The sequence below is a fragment of the Eubalaena glacialis genome, chromosome 3 (genome assembly GCF_028564815.1).
Source record: "Eubalaena glacialis isolate mEubGla1 chromosome 3, mEubGla1.1.hap2.+ XY, whole genome shotgun sequence".
In the NCBI taxonomy this organism is placed as follows: domain Eukaryota; kingdom Metazoa; phylum Chordata; class Mammalia; order Artiodactyla; family Balaenidae; genus Eubalaena; species Eubalaena glacialis.
Window position 1 is genome coordinate 169524641 of NC_083718.1, and position 16356 is coordinate 169540996.

Here is a 16356-nt window from a genome sequence, read left to right on the forward strand (position 1 = left end):
TCTCCCTGGACACCAAGCCCTTCCCCCATTTCTTGCTGGTCATGATCCCTTTCAGGGCCGCCTTTCTGCTCAGGCTCTCTCTGCCCTCATCTATCTCCCCAACACTCTCCTTGGTTCTCCAGTAAAATTAGCATTACTGTGCTGGACTCTGGGGGCCCAGAGAAGCTTGGGACTGGAGGGGGTGGACAGAGAACTTAACGAGAATGGCCACCCACACCAGGCCCATTTAATTCTCCCAAGATGGAGTTTGGTTTTGCTACCCGCTGTTTTGTGATCCTGGGCACCTCTGGCTTTGTTGAAGGGGTTAGGGGCTGCCCCGTCCATCTTGAGCCTTGGTTTCTCCTAGGACTGGTGGGGCCAGAAGACTGGGGAAGAAGTCGTTTGAAAAACTTCGATTCCTTATTCCTTTTTACAGGTGAGGGAACTGAGCCTTAAGCAACGTGCCTGGGGTCCCCCAGACGACACGTGATGCTAGTGCACTCCTCAGCGTCCTCAGACTTGAGGCCCCAAAATACATGCATAGCAGGGGCCCATGACAGGAAGGCTGCCTGGAAGCTGAATGAGTATTTCCCACTTTCCAATTTTGCTTTAATGAACCTGTATTATTTTAATACTGGAAAAAATGTATGTAACCCAAAGGTCATGTTCAGTCTCCTGTCCCCTGAGATTTAAGTACGATTGACTCAACACCCCTCCTCTAATCCACATGGAGTAGAAGTCTAAGCCTCCCAGAGCACTTCAGAGCCCATGGTCACCAGAAAGGGCCACCCTTTTCAACTTCCACGACTTCCCTCCCAGGCAGTCCCAGATGTAGGAGGCTTATTGAAAGAAGAGAGGATGTTTGTCAAAAAGGATCTACTTGGACTTTAGACTTGACCATTCAGTGCCCCAGTCCTTTAACATCCTGGCTCTTAAAAGCGCCTCCATGCCTTTCTTTCCCCTTCACCAGAATAATCCCTGGCTTCAGGCCATAGTGCTGGCTTCTCTCTCCCTCCCTCCTCTCCCCCTTCACCCTTACCTCCTGGAGACGCCCCCCAACCTCCGCCCCGCCACCAGGACTCTCTGTTCTTCTATTAAGTGAAGTAATCCAGCTGTTTCAATCCCCACCAAACTCCATGCAGGTCCTAGTCTGCTTAACAACCCATTCTGCTGCTCTGCAGAAAAAGGGCCTCCCTGCCAGTAAACAGTACTCACCCTCCTTAGGAGGCCCTTGTAATTTTAGAGAGAAAAAAACCGGCCTCTGTATTGATAAGGTCTCTCCATTGCAAGCAACTGATGTTAGCTTAAGCAAAAAAGGAATTGATTGTGTCAAGTTGCTGGGAAGGATATGTTAGTGATTAAAGGAAGAACTATAGGAACCAGGGCATTCATTGGGCTGGAATCAAGGATTCAACCCCACCAGGACTGTTGCTTTGTTCCTCTCATCCCTGATTATCTCCTCTGGGCAGGGAACATGGCAACATGGCTACATCAGCTTAGAAATCCCAGGAAGGGGGAATTCCCTGGTGGGCCAGTGGTTAGGGCTCTGTGCTCCCAGTGCAGGGGGCCCAGGTTCGATCCCTGGTCAGGGAACTAGATCCCGCATGCATGCCACAACTAAGAGTCCACATGCCACAACTAAGAAGACCACATGCCGCAACTAAAGAGTCCACATGCTGCAACTAAAAGATCCCGCATGCCACAACAAAAGATCCCGCATGCCACAACTAAAGATCCCGCATGCTGCAACTAAGACCCGGCACAGCCTAAATTAAAAAAATTAAAAAATTTTAAAAATCCCAGGAAGGGAGACCTGCTTTCTCCCAGTCTAGGTATACCTATCCCTGGGAAGGCCAGTGATTGGCCCTTCTTAAATCACATGCACATTCCTTGGGCCAATTACCACTGTCAGGGAGATGGGAGACTACAATTGACCAGGCTGAGCCACAGGTAAGCCTACACTTGAGATGCAAGCACAGCCAGGTGATTGACAGCATCACCAGAAAATAATGGGTAATGATGGAGAAAAAACATTCCAGGAGCAGAGACAGCTTATGTAAAGATCAAGTACCCCGGGAGGAAAAGAAGCCCGAAAAAAAGGGATAGAGAGTGGCAGGGGCCAGTGTAACAACTCAGTTTGAAGGCAATGAGGAGCCTTAGAAAGTGTGACCAGGAGTTCTGTGTGACTGGGTTCTCCTTCAGGCTTTGTCCCTGTTTCATTCAATACAAGTCTACCAGCCAGGCCTGTGCAGGACACTGGGGATTCAGCGATGAACCTGACAGACATGGGCCTTGACCCTCATGGAACTCACATGGCCTAGCAATGACCTGCTGGGAGGCAAATCCCTTCCCTCTGGGCCCATTTCCTCACTAGTTTAAAAAAAAAAAAAAAGCACCAGTGATCTCTATGGACCTTGCCAGCCCACAAATGCTGAATCCTTCCCATTCTTCCTTTCTCTCTTATCTCCCTCACTTCCTTTCTCCAATCTTCTTGACACTCCTTTCCTTTAAAAAAAGATTTACTGGGACTTCCTTGGTGGCACAGTGGTTAAGAATCTGCCTGCCAATGCAGGGAACATGGGTTCAATCCCTGATGTGGGAAGGTCCCACATGCCGCGGAGCAACTAAGCCTGTGCGCCACAACTACTGAGCCTGCGCTCTAGAGCCCGTGAGCCACAACTACGGAGTCCACATGCCATAACTACTGAAGCCCACACACTCTAGGGCCTGCGTGCCGCAACTACTGAAGCCCATGCACCTAGAGCCCATGCTCCACAACAAGAGAAGCCACCGCAATGAGAAGCCTGCTCACCCCGCTCGCCACAACTAGAGAAAGCCAGCATGCAGCAACGAAGATCCAATGCAGCCAAAAAAATTTTTTTAATTTTAAAAATAAAATAAAATTAAAAAAATTTACTAGTGGCCTAGTGGTTAGGATTCCGGGCTTTCACAGCTGTGGCACGGGTTCAATTCCTGGTCAGGGAACTGAGATCCCGCATGCTGTGTGGCGTGGCCAAAAAAGGAAAAAGAAAAACAAACAAACAAAAAAGATTTACTGCTACCTCCCGTATGCTTGGTTAGTGGGGGATGCAAAGAATACAGACAAACACCTTGCCAGTGGGCCAGACCCTGGGGCTACGTAGCTCTAGAATGGCCATGAGCAAGGGGAAAGGGCATTCCAGGTGGAAGGAACACTGTGGACAAAGGCCTTGAGGCAGAAAAGTGGAGGACAATTTCAAGGAACTCAGTTCAATCAACTTTCACCAACACCTACCTGGGCCACAAAAGGTGCTGAGAACCCAGGCCTTTATCTGACAGATCCCTTGCCCTTGCAGAGCTCAGAATTCAAGGGATCCAGGGATGAGTTAACAGAAGAGAAGCTGAATCAGGGAGGCCTTGTGTTTGAACTTTGTTCTGTAGGTGACAGGGAGAATGACAGGCTCCAACCTGGGTCACTTCACTCTATTTTTCTTCTCCTTTTCCATCATGTTCTCTGTTGCTTCTTCCTTTTTTCCCCCTGGAAAAGTCACTGGCCTAAACTCTAGTCCTAGATTTGAGTCCTGATTGCCATTTACTAGCTGTGCAAACTTGGGCTACATACTTAGCCTCTCTGAGTCTCTATTTCCAAATCTGTAAAATAGGGCTAATGAAACCTGGTGGAAGCTTTCAGTAAAGTCATGCACATAGAGCACCAGGCAGGAATGTCGGGCACCACTAGCACTGAGCAAGAGAGGCTGCTGCTGCTCCTACCTTTGGCTTCAAGGGGCAGCAGAGAGCCAGCCAGCCGTGTCCCCAGGGGCTGGGTGATGCCCAGCCTTGGAGAGGGTTGGGGAATCTCTCTCGCCTCCCTCTGCCAAGTTCCTGGCAGTCCTGCTCAGGTGCTGAGGAACTTGGTGGGGGGGTGGGGGGGGTGGTCATTTCCAGGGGAATCCCCAGGTGGGAAAGGCAGAACTGCCTCCCTCACCCTAGAGGGTAAAGCTTTCCCCAGACCCCCAGGCAGGACCCCCTCATCCCAGCCTCATTCTCAGCTTGAGGAATGAGGAGGGGCCCAGGGGAAGGAGGATACTTGAATCACTGCCTTCCCTGACTTCTCTCTCAGACACCTTATTAGACAGCCCCTCCCTAAGGGACCCTCTTTTAGAAGGAGGGGGCGAAGTACAGATGGACCCCCCCCAGGTTACCATGGAGATGGCAGGGAAAGGGTTGCTATATCTCCATGGCAACAATTGACGTCAGCGCTACACTTTCCCATCGCTTGATATGAGAAGGGGGCAGCCACCCCAACCACAAGCAAATCCCCCACAAAGCCTCCTCCCTTTACTGAGCCAATCAACCAAGGGGTCGACAGGCTTAATATAGCACAGGAGTTAAAAGCACAGACTCTGATGTCAGTCAAACCTTGGTTCAAATCCTCTTTCTGCATCGTTTTAGCTGTTTGAATTTGAGCAAGTCCCTTAACCATGGAAGTCTAGTATGTACAACGGGGATAGTAAGCTACATGCCTCCGAGGGTTAATGTGAGGACTGCAGGGGATCATGCAGGTAATAGGCAGTGGGCCAGCTCGTGGGAAGTGCACACTGATGTTAGCGACTCTCTAGAGTCCTGGGGACTTGTCAGGGCATTGTGGCTTCTCAGATATAGACTTGAAGCCCCTAAAAGGCCCCCAGAACTCCTAAGGACTGGGCCCTGAGTTTGAGCATTCAGAACTGGGGGGTCTCAAGGTGAAGCCAGAGACAGTGGAGCTTCCAGACTCTGAGGAAACCCCAATGCCACTTTCCCTGCAACCCCATCACATCTGGACCCTGACCCAACTTCCCCTTCCTCCCCCCACCCGCCTCCTCCTAGGCCTCCTTAGCAGGTATCTAACGCTCGGGACTCCACCTGCTCCTCTAGGAGAAAGCAGGGATGAGGGCCGTGGGAAGACTTCAGGCAACCTAACACGAGGTAGATCAGTGGGCTGGACCCCACAGGAATATGGGTGTCCCAGCTCCCACTGTCCTCTCCCCACCTGCCCTTGGGGTAAGGAATCATTCTCACTCCCTCTCTCTTCTCCAATCCCCAGCTCTGGTGCCCACAGTCTATTCTGCTCCAATTCCACCGCACTGCCCTGAATCAGACCCCCATCGCTACTCATCTTGATTACTCCAGCAGCCCCCTAACTGGTCTTGTGCTTCCTTCCCTGCTTGATTCCTCTAGCCCAGAATTATTCTATAAAGACCACAACCCAGCCATGTAATTCTCCTATTTAAATCTCATCAATGGCTTCTTTACATCACTTGTCCAGCCACGTGGACACCCCTGAGTTCTTCACAAAACCTTCTTCCCACCTTTCAGCACATTGTTCCTTCTGCCTAGAATAGCCTCCTCCCATCCCCCTTACCTCTCAGATCTCCACCAGTTGTCACTCCTCAAAGAAGCCTCCTCTGACCACCTGTCCTTCCCCTCCCATAGCACCTGCTTGTCCCACTGTGTACTCATCTCTTCCTTGATCCCTGTTGAATGCCTGTTTACCCCATTACACTATGGACTCACGGAGGGCAGGGGCTGTGTCATATTCATCCTAACATCCCGGGGCCTAGAATGGAAGGGTTCAGGAGTTGGTAGAATGTCTGCAGATTAGACTGGCTAGTGAATGACTGCTTGATCGGTCTACAGAGAGGCTGAGCACTGAGAGGAGAAGGAATAGCAGAGCCAGCTGGGGGATCTGGGATGGCTTCCCTAAGGAACCGACACTGGAACTGAGATGAGAAGCAGTTACCCAGACAAGGACATGGCGGTGGGAAATATCCCTGGCCCTGGGACTTGTCTGTGCCACGAGTGAACGTGGTGCTGAAGACACGGTGAAGAGGGACATATTCACGTTTTGGAAAGACAACGCTGGCTGCTCTGTGAGAACAGACCACATAAGAGATTGAGAGTAGCAGCGGGGAGATCATTCAGGAGGCTGCTGCAGCCTCCCAGGTGAAAGGCGATGGGGCCTTGGACCAGGTGTTAGCAGTGGAGATGGAGAGAAGCAATTGGATTTTAGACATATCCTGGAGAGGACAGGATTTCACAACTGCTTGAATATGAAAAGGGAGGGACAGGGAAGAGTCTAGAACCAAGCCCAGATTTCCAGTTCAGGCAACCGAGAAAACGGCCAAGCTGGGGAACATGGGAGGAAGGGTAGGTGTGGGGCATGTTTGCTGTGAGGTGAAACATCCAGGGGGACGGGGCCAGGAGATAGGTGTTGGGCAGGGAAGAGAGGCTTGGGCTGAAAGAGAGAAGTGAGTCTCTGACACAGGTGGGCACCAAAGGCATGGGAACCCATGAGATCCCCTGGGACAGACCGTAGAAGGCCCAAGAACACCCATGATTAGGCAGTGAGTGAAGGATGAGAAATTTGCCATGTGGTGGCAACCACATGGTTGCAAATAAATAGCAAAAAAATCAAGAGTCCACAGTGTCCAGAAAAACAAGGGCACAAAAGTGTTTCAAATAGGAGGGAGTGTTTGTGTCAAAGTCAGCCACTGCTAAGGGGTCAAATCAGATAAAGACTCACGAGCATCCCTTGGATTTAGCAACAGGGAGGTCAGTGGTGACCTTGACGAGCTGTCCCTGTGGAATGGCGGGGGAGGAAGCCAGACTGCAGGGGTTGGGTGAGGAAGTGGAAGCAACGTGTGTACACAACTCTTTCAAGAATGTTGGCTGTGAAGGGGAGCTGGAGAAGGACCTGGGGTCGAAGGAGGGCTTTCTTCTTTTTCAAACATAGGAAAGACTAGAGCCTGTTTGTTTGCTGCTGGGAAGGAGCCATCAGGGAGGGAGAGCTTGGAAATAGGTAAAGGAGGAAGGAATGAGAGGAGGGAAATTCCCCAAGGAGGGAAAACAGGAGGTGGAACCCCCAAATATGGCCACACAATTGGCGGGGGGCAAGTCAGGGCCGTACAGGGCTCTGGGGGCTCAGAACAGCTGCCCACTCTCCCCAGCAGCCAGTGTGAGTCACTGGGGGGAAATAGCCCAAACAGGCAGTGTGAGAAAGGGAGCGGGGCCAGCATGCTCCTCAGGATCCCCAGAGGGTGGGGCAGCAGGGCCCAGCCTGGGCTCTGAGCCCGGAACCCCATGCTCTGAGCAGGATGAGGGCACAGAGAGGTTGTCTCACCCTTTGTAAGGATGGGCAGAGTAGTAGGAAGCCTGGGTCCTACTACTGGCTTTTCTCTGCCCCTCTCTGAAACTGTTTTCCTTTCTGCAAAAAATGTGGGCTTTTAATTTTTTTTTTGGCGGGAGGGTTGGGGGGTGGGGCTGGGGGAGGTGTCAGGGACCCTTTCTAGCTTCCTTCCAGAAATATATGTGTGTTTGAACTTTGCAAACAGTTTCGGGCCTCCTAAGTCTCCACAAACTCATTCCTGGCTTCCAGATAAGAACTCCTGAACTAGAGGTTGGCTGAGGAGCCTACTGCCTCTGATATCTAAGAGTGCCCCAGAGCAAGGGAAAGGCTCTTGTAAGGGCCATGGGGGCAGAGGTGGGAGGCTCTTAAGCCCGGGAGCAGTGAGGCCTTTTGAGGTGTGGTTTCTTCCTGAACACACCATCAGGGGTGTGTAAGCAGAAGCTGGAGGCCCCTGGGTGAAATAAGGAAGGGTTTATCCAAACGGCAGCTGACCTTCCTATCCTGGGCCCCCTCTTGCTGCCTCTGCCTGTCCTTGCCTTTCTGTCCCTGATCCTGGGGGAGGAGGGTCTCAGGGGATCCTCCAGCACTGGTGACCAACCCCCTCCCACTGAAGCAGCTGAAGACAGACCACGGACTAGACCCCGCCAGAGGGGCTGGCGCTGCCCCACCCCGCTCTGCCAGCTGACGCCTCCTGCTAAAAACAGCGGGGCCCCGGGGGACTATGGGCTTTCAGGCCTCCCCCTCCAAGTCCCAGCAGGTATTAAAGAGGCCGAAGCCGGGCCAGGCGGACTGGACACTATGCTATTCACCGAGACTGCCCACTTCGTGGTGAATTTTCGTCTCTCTCGGTGAGGGGGCCCGGGGGAGGGTGCCGGCGCGATGAAGGGCCCCGGTCTGGCAGCTGGGGGGGAGGAGGAGTCCAGATCCTTGGGAAGGCCCCGAGGGGGGCCTCCAATCCCCCTCCCCGCCCCTCTACATGGGCCAGGAGTGACCCCGACCCTCGCGCCGCCGCGTCTGACACGAGGCGGCCGCCTACTCCCCGCCCGTCGTGCCTCCTGGGGTGACCGCTGCCCGTCTACCCCGCAGGCGCCCCCGGGCCACGCCCCCACACCGCCTTGACCAGGAGTTGTGTTTCTGGGGCTGCCGGGGCCCGGCCATGCCGGCGCCCGCCGCCCACCGCAGCCTGGGCGACTACTGGCTGAGCCCGCAGCGCCGCCGCCCGCCGGGCGCCGCCTGGCGCTGGCCGGCGCGCAACCTGCTGCTGCTGCCGGGTGCCACCAGGCTGGCGGACGTACCCTCGACGCGTTGGCCCAACTGCTACGGCGCGCGCCCGCACCTCATGTGAGCGCGCGGGGCGGGGCGGAAGCCCTGGGAGGGAGGGGCGGTGCCTACGGCAGGGGAGGGGTCTGTGGGAAGGGGCGGATCCCCAGACGCGAGGGTCGGACAGGGGTTGCATAGGCTGGGCTTGACTGTACCTAGGAGCGGGAGGAGTGGGCGGAACTGGGTTGGAAGGGCGGGGCCTGAAGCGGCTGACCACGGAAGGGACTAGGCGAAGCGGACGTAGACCCAGAGGGAGCGGGGAGCCTTGCCGCCGTCCTGTCGGCCCAATTTTCCCTCCCTCCAGGTGGAAGCACCGGTGGCAGAATATTAACTACCAATATCTGGGCAAGAGGAAGAGACATCTAGTTCCCCTGCGCCCGTGAGAGCCGGTGAGGGGCGGGGCCAGAAGAGGGCGCGATCTCGGAGGGGCGGGTCTAGAGGCGGGGCCTGACGGAGGTTGGGGTGGGGAAAGGGTGATACCCGGGCAGGAGGTTGGTCCGCCCTGCCTTACAGGCTCGAGGACCCAGAGGGGTTGAGCCGCAGTGAGAGAGGCCCTGCGGGCCGGGCGTGGGTTTCTTCGGGGTTATTCATCCCTGCCCTTCTCAAACCACCACAAACATTTTTTGGAAAATTGACAGATTCGACTATATTAAAATTTCTGTTCATCAAAAGACAACTAAAGGAGTAAAGTAGAGTTCCAAAGAGGGCTCTTCAAACATAATGCCAACTTGGTGCCCCGCGCAGGGAGTGTGGGAAACAGAATAGGTCATGACCTTGGGCACCAACTGGGTCGGTCCCAGGACAGGAGTCACCCCAGCCCCAGGCCTGATGACCAAACTGAATGACCTAAGGGAAGCGGCCTGCTTGAAGGACACTGTCCTGTGTGTGTCTGTGTGTGCTTCATATTTTGGGGCATCTCTGAATGTTTGCATCACCTCTGAGCATGGCTCTTTTTCTCTGTGTGTCTGTCTATCCCTGGTCTCTGTGTCCATTTATTTCTTCAACAAATATTTATCAAGGGCCTATTTTAGAGGGTTGTGCCAGGTTTATACTCTGAGTCATTGAGTTCACATTGGTGAAAGGAACAGTTGAAGTCCCTGTCCTCATGGCACTTACATTCTGGTTGGGAAGACCACAATAAAAAGAAGTCAGAGATATGGGGACTTCCCTGGTGGTCCAGTAGGTAAGACTCCGTGCTCCCAATGCAGGGGGCCCAGGTTCGATCCCTGGTCAGGGAACTAGATCCCACATGCATGCTGCAACTAAGAAACACACATGCCGCAACTGAAAGATCCCGCATGCCACAACGAAGATCCTGAGTGCCGCAACTAAGACCCGGCGCAGCCAAAATAAATAAATAAATATTTTTTAAAAAAAGAGATAAACAGTGTGCTCTGTTTGAGACGATCGAGGTGGGCCAGGTGCTACATTATATGGAGTGGGCAAGGACTGTGTCTTGTTCACAGATCTAGAACAGTGCCTGACTCATAACTGGGGCTCACTAAAGATGCATGAATGAATCGGTTGGCGGAGAGGTCCTGTCTGAGGAGGTAACTCTTAATCAAGGCTTGAAGGATGAGAGATCAGCCACTCCAGACCTGGGAAGAGTGTTCTGGGTGGAGGGAACAGCATGCATATGTCTCGTGGGTGGCCCTTTGCCCCTGGCTGTCTGTCCCGGAATACCCCTTTGGCTATGTCTCTGTTTCTGTCTGTTGTCTCTGTGATCTTGGGAGCCATGGGGCAGGTTTAAACAAGGCCTCTCCAGGCTCTCTGGAAGTGAGGTCACTGCTGAGCTCATGCACTCCACTGGCCCACTCTGGCCTAACCAGCCTAGTCTGGACATTCCCCTGGAAGCAATCCCTCCCCTCAGTAGCCTCTGTCCCACGATCTCTGGCTCCTTCCCAGGATAGCATCCTGCAGTCTGGAAGGAAGTCCTTCGTCCTGTGTAACCACAGTCCCTGCTGGGGCAACCGCAGCCCTTTCCTCTCATTCTGCCTCATGGGCCAAGAGGAGGAGATGGGCTGGCCCTGCGGCAGCAGATCCTGCCTGGACAGAGAGCCCAGTAAAGACCTGACAGAGTGGAGGTGACAACCCCTCTGCAGCCCCAGGGAGGTGAACCTCAGAGGGAAAGAGACCATCACTCATCTTAGGAGCCTCTGCCACATCCATTATTTCATTTAATCCTTCAACATCCCATTTTTTAGATGGAAACTCAGGCAGGTCCAGAAAGGAAAACATGGCAGAACTGGGACCAGAACCCAGGTCTCTTGATAGAATAGTTATAATCCTAACAACTCATATTTATTCCACATTTACTTTCAGCCAGTTATTATGCTAACACTTCGCAGGCCTCATCACAACCCTTTGAGGTGGGTACCATTGTTATTCCCATTATTCTCAGATAAGGAGACTGATCAGAGCTCAGAGCCATTAAATGACTTGCCGGAGGACACCCAGCGAGTTCACAGCAGAGCTGCACGAGAACCCAGACAGTCTAGGGTGCTCAGCTACACAACCTGTGCCCCAGGTCCCAGAGGAGTGTCATGGATGTCTGTTTTCCAGGGATTTGGGAAGACAGGCTTCAGGTTCATCTCATCATGGTCCCGAGGCTAACTTGCGCCAAGCCAGGATGAGCAGGAAGATGGCCTGGGAACACTGCACAGTCCTGTGTCCCCTCTCAGTGGATGAAGATTGTCCGCCTTTGCCCTCTCCCCTGGCGTCTCCATGTTTCCGCCCTTCACTGCCCGAACAAAGCAGCTTTCACTGCTCTCTGGCTCTCCCTACTTTGGGGGATGATGATCTCTGTTCTCCCCATCCACACACACTGAGTTAGACTGAACCCACAGGGCTGGGAGGGCCTCTGTAGCCATCCCTGAATGTCCCACTGCACCCATGACCACCCCCCATGGGGCAGACTGGGTGAACCCGACTTGTTCCTGCTCCCCAGACTCTCACAGGCCATAGAAAGAGAAAGGCAGAGACATACGCCAGCTCAGTAAAGTGCCACAGAGGGTGACATTAGTTTGTCTGGGGCACAGTGACTCCTCTGGAAGATCAAGAAAGCCTTTTGGAGGGGTACCTTGAGCTGAGTCTTGACAGATGGGCAGGCCCTACACAGGGAGTAGCAATCCAAGAAGAACTGGCAGCATGGAGAAAGGCTTGGTGATTTGCAGCCTGAAATGGTATCATCAAAGCGGTCATCCTGCTGAGAGAACCGTGAGACTGGCAGCCAGGTGGGCCTGCCTAAGATGAAGCTAGCTGGGCCTGCAGCTTCAAAGACCTTGAAGGCCAGGCCAAGGAGGTGGACATCCTCCAAGAGGAAGTAGGGAGCCATGGACAGGTTTAAAGCAAGGGAGGGACGTGGTCCCATCGTGGCATCTCTAAGCCTAGAGCCCTCCCAGGGTCTCAGAGTCCACTCTGGTGGGCAACAAGTGGTCTCTGGCCCTCAACTAGGTCCAAGGCCCTGAGCACCTGTCCCTGTGTTCCCCTTTACACACTCTCGCAGGTCCTACCTGGGACTGAGGCTGGGAGTGGATCCCACTCATGCCTCCCTGCAGGGGTTCGGCAGAGAGGACCGATGGCTAAAGGAAGGAGTCTTCGGGTGTCCACCCTGACTCATGCACACTGTGGTCAACAGCAGCCCCCTCCCCACTCCGTAAGACCCACTTATGACCCCTCCCCTGCCCTGTTGGGAGGGGTCTCAGTCACATAAACAGGTGACTGCAGGGCAGCTGCCCCCACTCTCCACACCCAGCGGACCCCTAGAGCCATCTCCCTTCCTCCTCTAGCCCCTCTCCCTCCACATGGAACCTCGCCCCCATCTCTGGTGCTCTCCACTCCCTGAATGTCTCTGCACTTCATCTCCTCTGCCCTCTGCCCTTGCCTAGTTCAGGCCACCTTTGCCATTGTCCGGACCAGTCTGATCAACTCTTCCCTGGTTTATCTCACCTCCAACTCTGTCCTTTCTAATCTGTGTCCTGAGCCTGTTTTTCTGTGTCTTGTAGGTCCCTGTGGGACATCTGGGGTGATCTCCAAGGGCAGCCAGAGTTCTGGAGAGATCTGGGCTGGAGATAGAGATTTCATAACGGTCAGCATATAGATTCTCTCATAAATACACATAGAAAAGGATAGAGGAGAGGGACTTCCCTGATGGTCCAGTGGTTAAGACTCCGCACTCCCAATGCAGGGGGCACGGGTTTGACCCCTGGTCAGGGAACTAAGATCCCACGTGGCACAGCCAAAAAAAAAAAGGATAGACGAGAGAGTGACAGAGACAGACACACACACACACACACACACACACACACACACACACACAGGGGGATCTTCTCTTTTTCTCTCCAACACACATTTCATTCCAGACGCATAGATCCTAATGACATTCCAAAGGCACCTCAACTCAACCTGTCCAAAGCTGACCTCTCCTTTTCCATGGTGCCCCGCTGCTCCTCCCTAGGCCTTCTTTGTATGGCTTGGCACCTCCTTCCACACATTTCCTAAGCCAGACCCTCAGGCACCATCCTCGGTCCTTCCTCCTCACTCCCGACATCCGTAGTCCTTTGCTAAGACCTGTCACTTCTGCCCCCTGGACCCCTCCTATACCTCTCCCCCTCTGTCTTCCTCCATCTTCAGCAGCATTTGACATGGCAGATCACGCATTCCTTCTGGAAGCCATTTCCTCCTGAGCAGCCTTCAGGACACCCCTGCTCCTGGTTCTCTTCCTTTCTCTGCCCACGAGCTGAATGCCCCTGCTGGTTCCCCACCCAGAGTCTCAAAGTTGGAGAGCCCCCGGCACTGTCTTCTTGAGCTGCTCCTCTCGGTGGATCCCATCCAGTCCTGTGGCTTCAAATTTGGGAGGCCGGACTTCCCTGGTGTCACAGTGGTTAAGAATCCGCCTGCCAATGCAGGGGACACGGGTTCGAGCCCTGGTCCGGGAAGATGCCGCGGAGCAACTAAGCCCGTGCGCCACAACTACTGAGTCTGTGCTCTAGAGACCGCGAGCCACAACTACTGAGCCTGTGTGCCACAACTACTGAAGCCTGTGCGCCTAGAGCCCATGCTCCGCAACAAGAGAAACCACCACGATGAGAAGCCCACTCACTGCAACAAAGAGTAGCCCCCGCTCTCCGCAACTATAGAAAGCCCGCACGCAGCAACGAAGACCCAATGCAGCCAAAAATAAATAAATAGATAAATTTATTTTTAAAAAAATTGGGGGAGGTCTCCAAGCTCTCCTCTGAAGTCCAGGCTCATAGATCGATTAACTGCCAGCCTGATGTCTCCACGGGGACCCTAATAGTCATCTCAAACTTAAGCTCCAAGGCTACATTCGCAGTCCCGAGTCCTGAGGACAGAGTCTAGCTCAGGAAATGTTGGTGTTGGCTGACTCTCCCTTCTCTCTTTAGTGCAGGTTCCCCATCATCACTTGCCTGGATTATTTCAACAACCCATCTTGTTTCCCTGCTGCATAGCAGGGAAGAAGGACAATGCTACGTGAATGCAGGAAGGAGAACGGGGTACGGCTTGGGGAAAAGCCCAGAGTGCGCTATGGGGAATCAGACAGGGAGGACCTTAAATATAAGGCACAGACTTTGTCCTGAGGGCAGTAGGGAGCCATGGAAAGGTTTAAAGCCAAGGGGGATATGCTTGATTCTACATTTCTGTCACTCTTTCATTCGTTCCTTCACTCATTTACTCCGTCAGTCAACAGATATTTATTGAACACCCTCTACTGGAAAGTGACCCTGAGGCAGAAAACAGCTAGAGGGGCTAGACTTGTGCAGAAAGACAAGTGAGAAAGCTGATGAAATGGCCCAGGTCCAGGTGAGAAGGGCCAGTTATGGAGGTGGAGACAGGGGATGATGAGCTGATGGGGGTGGCCTGGTGATGCAGCCCAGGTTCCTGGTTTGGGAAACCGAGTGGTGGGAACCCTAAGCCCAAAGGTGTGGAGCGGGTGGTGGGAGAGCCACCACCTTCCTCCTGGGGAATCTGGAAAGTCCTCAGGAGTGGTTTAAGAGAAGAGTAGAAATTCAGCAAGTAGAGAAGTGGAGAGAGACACTGTAGGCGGAGGGAACAGCCTGTTCAAAGGCCCTGGGGTGGGAGAGGTTCAGCTCTGAGGAACTAAAAAGTCAGGAGAGTTAAAGATCAGTGGGCCAAGGAGCAAGAGGAAGGAAGTGAGGCTGGGAGCCCGATCTCTCTGAGCCACAACATGGAGCATTGAGGGCCAGTCCCTGGGATGTAAAGCCTCCCTGCGCAGACAGACGGGAGGGAAGGAGAATGTGAGAGGCTGGGAGGAGACAGACAGATGACGTGTGCATTGGAGGGGGGTCCAGAGTATGTCTTTTCTGGGAAAAGTCACGAAAAGGAGGTCCCCGGGGGATACTTCTGGGGTGTGAGAGGAAAGAAAGAAAATCCTCAGGGTTCAGGGGAGAGGCAGATTCCTTTACCATTTAAGGAATTGACTGAGCCAAATAAATTTCCCTTCTGAACACTTCAGCATCCTTAGAACAGTCCTCCACCACCTGCCCCAGAAGAAAGCTGATGGAGGGGGTGCAAGGTTATCCCAGGGTGGTCCTAGACACCTACCTCCTCTCCCTAGGGCAGGAAGGGAGGAGAAGGGAAGGGAATGGCCCTTGCCCAGCATTTCACGTAATCGCACTTGGGAACATTGTTGAATGTTCCCGCGTGCTCTGCGCCTCAAGTGCTTGGTTCTCAGGGCTTTACGTCATGGTACTAGGTCATTTGTCTCACAATAACCCTGAGCAGTAGGTATGATCATCATTCCTATTTTACAGATGAGGATACTGAGGCTCAGATAGGGCCTAAAGCCACACCGCTGGGATATGACGGAGCCAGCTCTTCACCACTACAGTTGCCTCCGCACAGCAGTACCTCACTGAACCCTTTGCCACAACTCGAAGTGGCACCTGGTGTCCTTGTTTTACAGAGTGGGCGTTGCGAGGCTCAGCAAGGGGAAGGGACTTGTCCAGAGTCACAAAGCTGGAAGGTAGCTGTAGTCTGGATCCAGATCATTTGGGGGACGAAGCTGAATGGGAGAGGTGATGGGTTAAGGTCTGAGCGGTGTGGAGAGGAAAGGGTGGGACTGGGAACTGGACTAGGAGAGAGTTTCAGTTTTCCTTTTAAAGGGACTTCCCCTAAATGGGGGGTTTTGGTTGGAAAGTTGTTAGCAGTCCACATCCCACTGGTTTGGCCACCTCTTCTCCCAAAGGCACCCAGGATCTGAAAAGAAACTGAAAGTTAGGGAAAGGGGAGGGAGAGAGGAAGGGAGAGGTTGAGGGCAGCCCAGAATAACTGGGTTGAATTTCTGGTGACCTCACTGAGCCTGGGGGAGATAGGCAGGCAAGCTGGGATTACACACCTTTAGCTATTGGAGAAATTGAGCCCCAGAGATACAGCTCTATTAGATAGTGGCTGGGTCCTGTCCAGTTTGCACAGCCACCCCCAACACACACACACACACACACAGAGACCAGGGGAAGAGGGAGGGAAAGGGAGAAATGAAAGGTTTGGGTGGCCTAAAATTCTGAAAGGGAATTTCCAGAATCCCTTGTCTCTGTGACGTGGTGACTGGTTGGATGGTGGGTCCCAGTGAAGGGCCCCTGAGGTGCCCCAGTATCCAGACCCAGTTTCAAGGCCCAGGATTGGCAGGAAGGCTGCACACCTGGGTCCTGCTGACAAACAAGCCAGAACCCAGCGTGCCCAGGGTGCTGGGGAGTCAAGTCCCAGGGATCCCAGCCCTGCAGCTGCCTTGCCTCTCCCTGCCGACATCCCTAACTGCTTCTCCCAAATCGGAAGCATCAGGACCCTGTGAGGAGGCCTCCAGCTGAACCCAGCACGGCCACGCTCCTCTGAGTCCTGACCTCCTCCTCTTCTGCTCACATAAACACTCCGCC

General features: G+C 53.6%; 1 long non-coding RNA gene across 1 annotated transcript; it reads left to right on the plus strand.

Annotated features, from left to right (window-relative positions):
* Positions 1–8354: 8354 nt before the first annotated feature.
* LOC133088780 (uncharacterized) lies at positions 8355–9717 on the plus strand. Its single transcript, XR_009700544.1, has 3 exons — positions 8355–8464; positions 8748–8832; positions 9652–9717. It is a non-coding gene; the product is annotated as an uncharacterized LOC133088780 (long non-coding RNA).
* The last annotated feature ends 6639 nt before the right edge of the window (positions 9718–16356 follow it).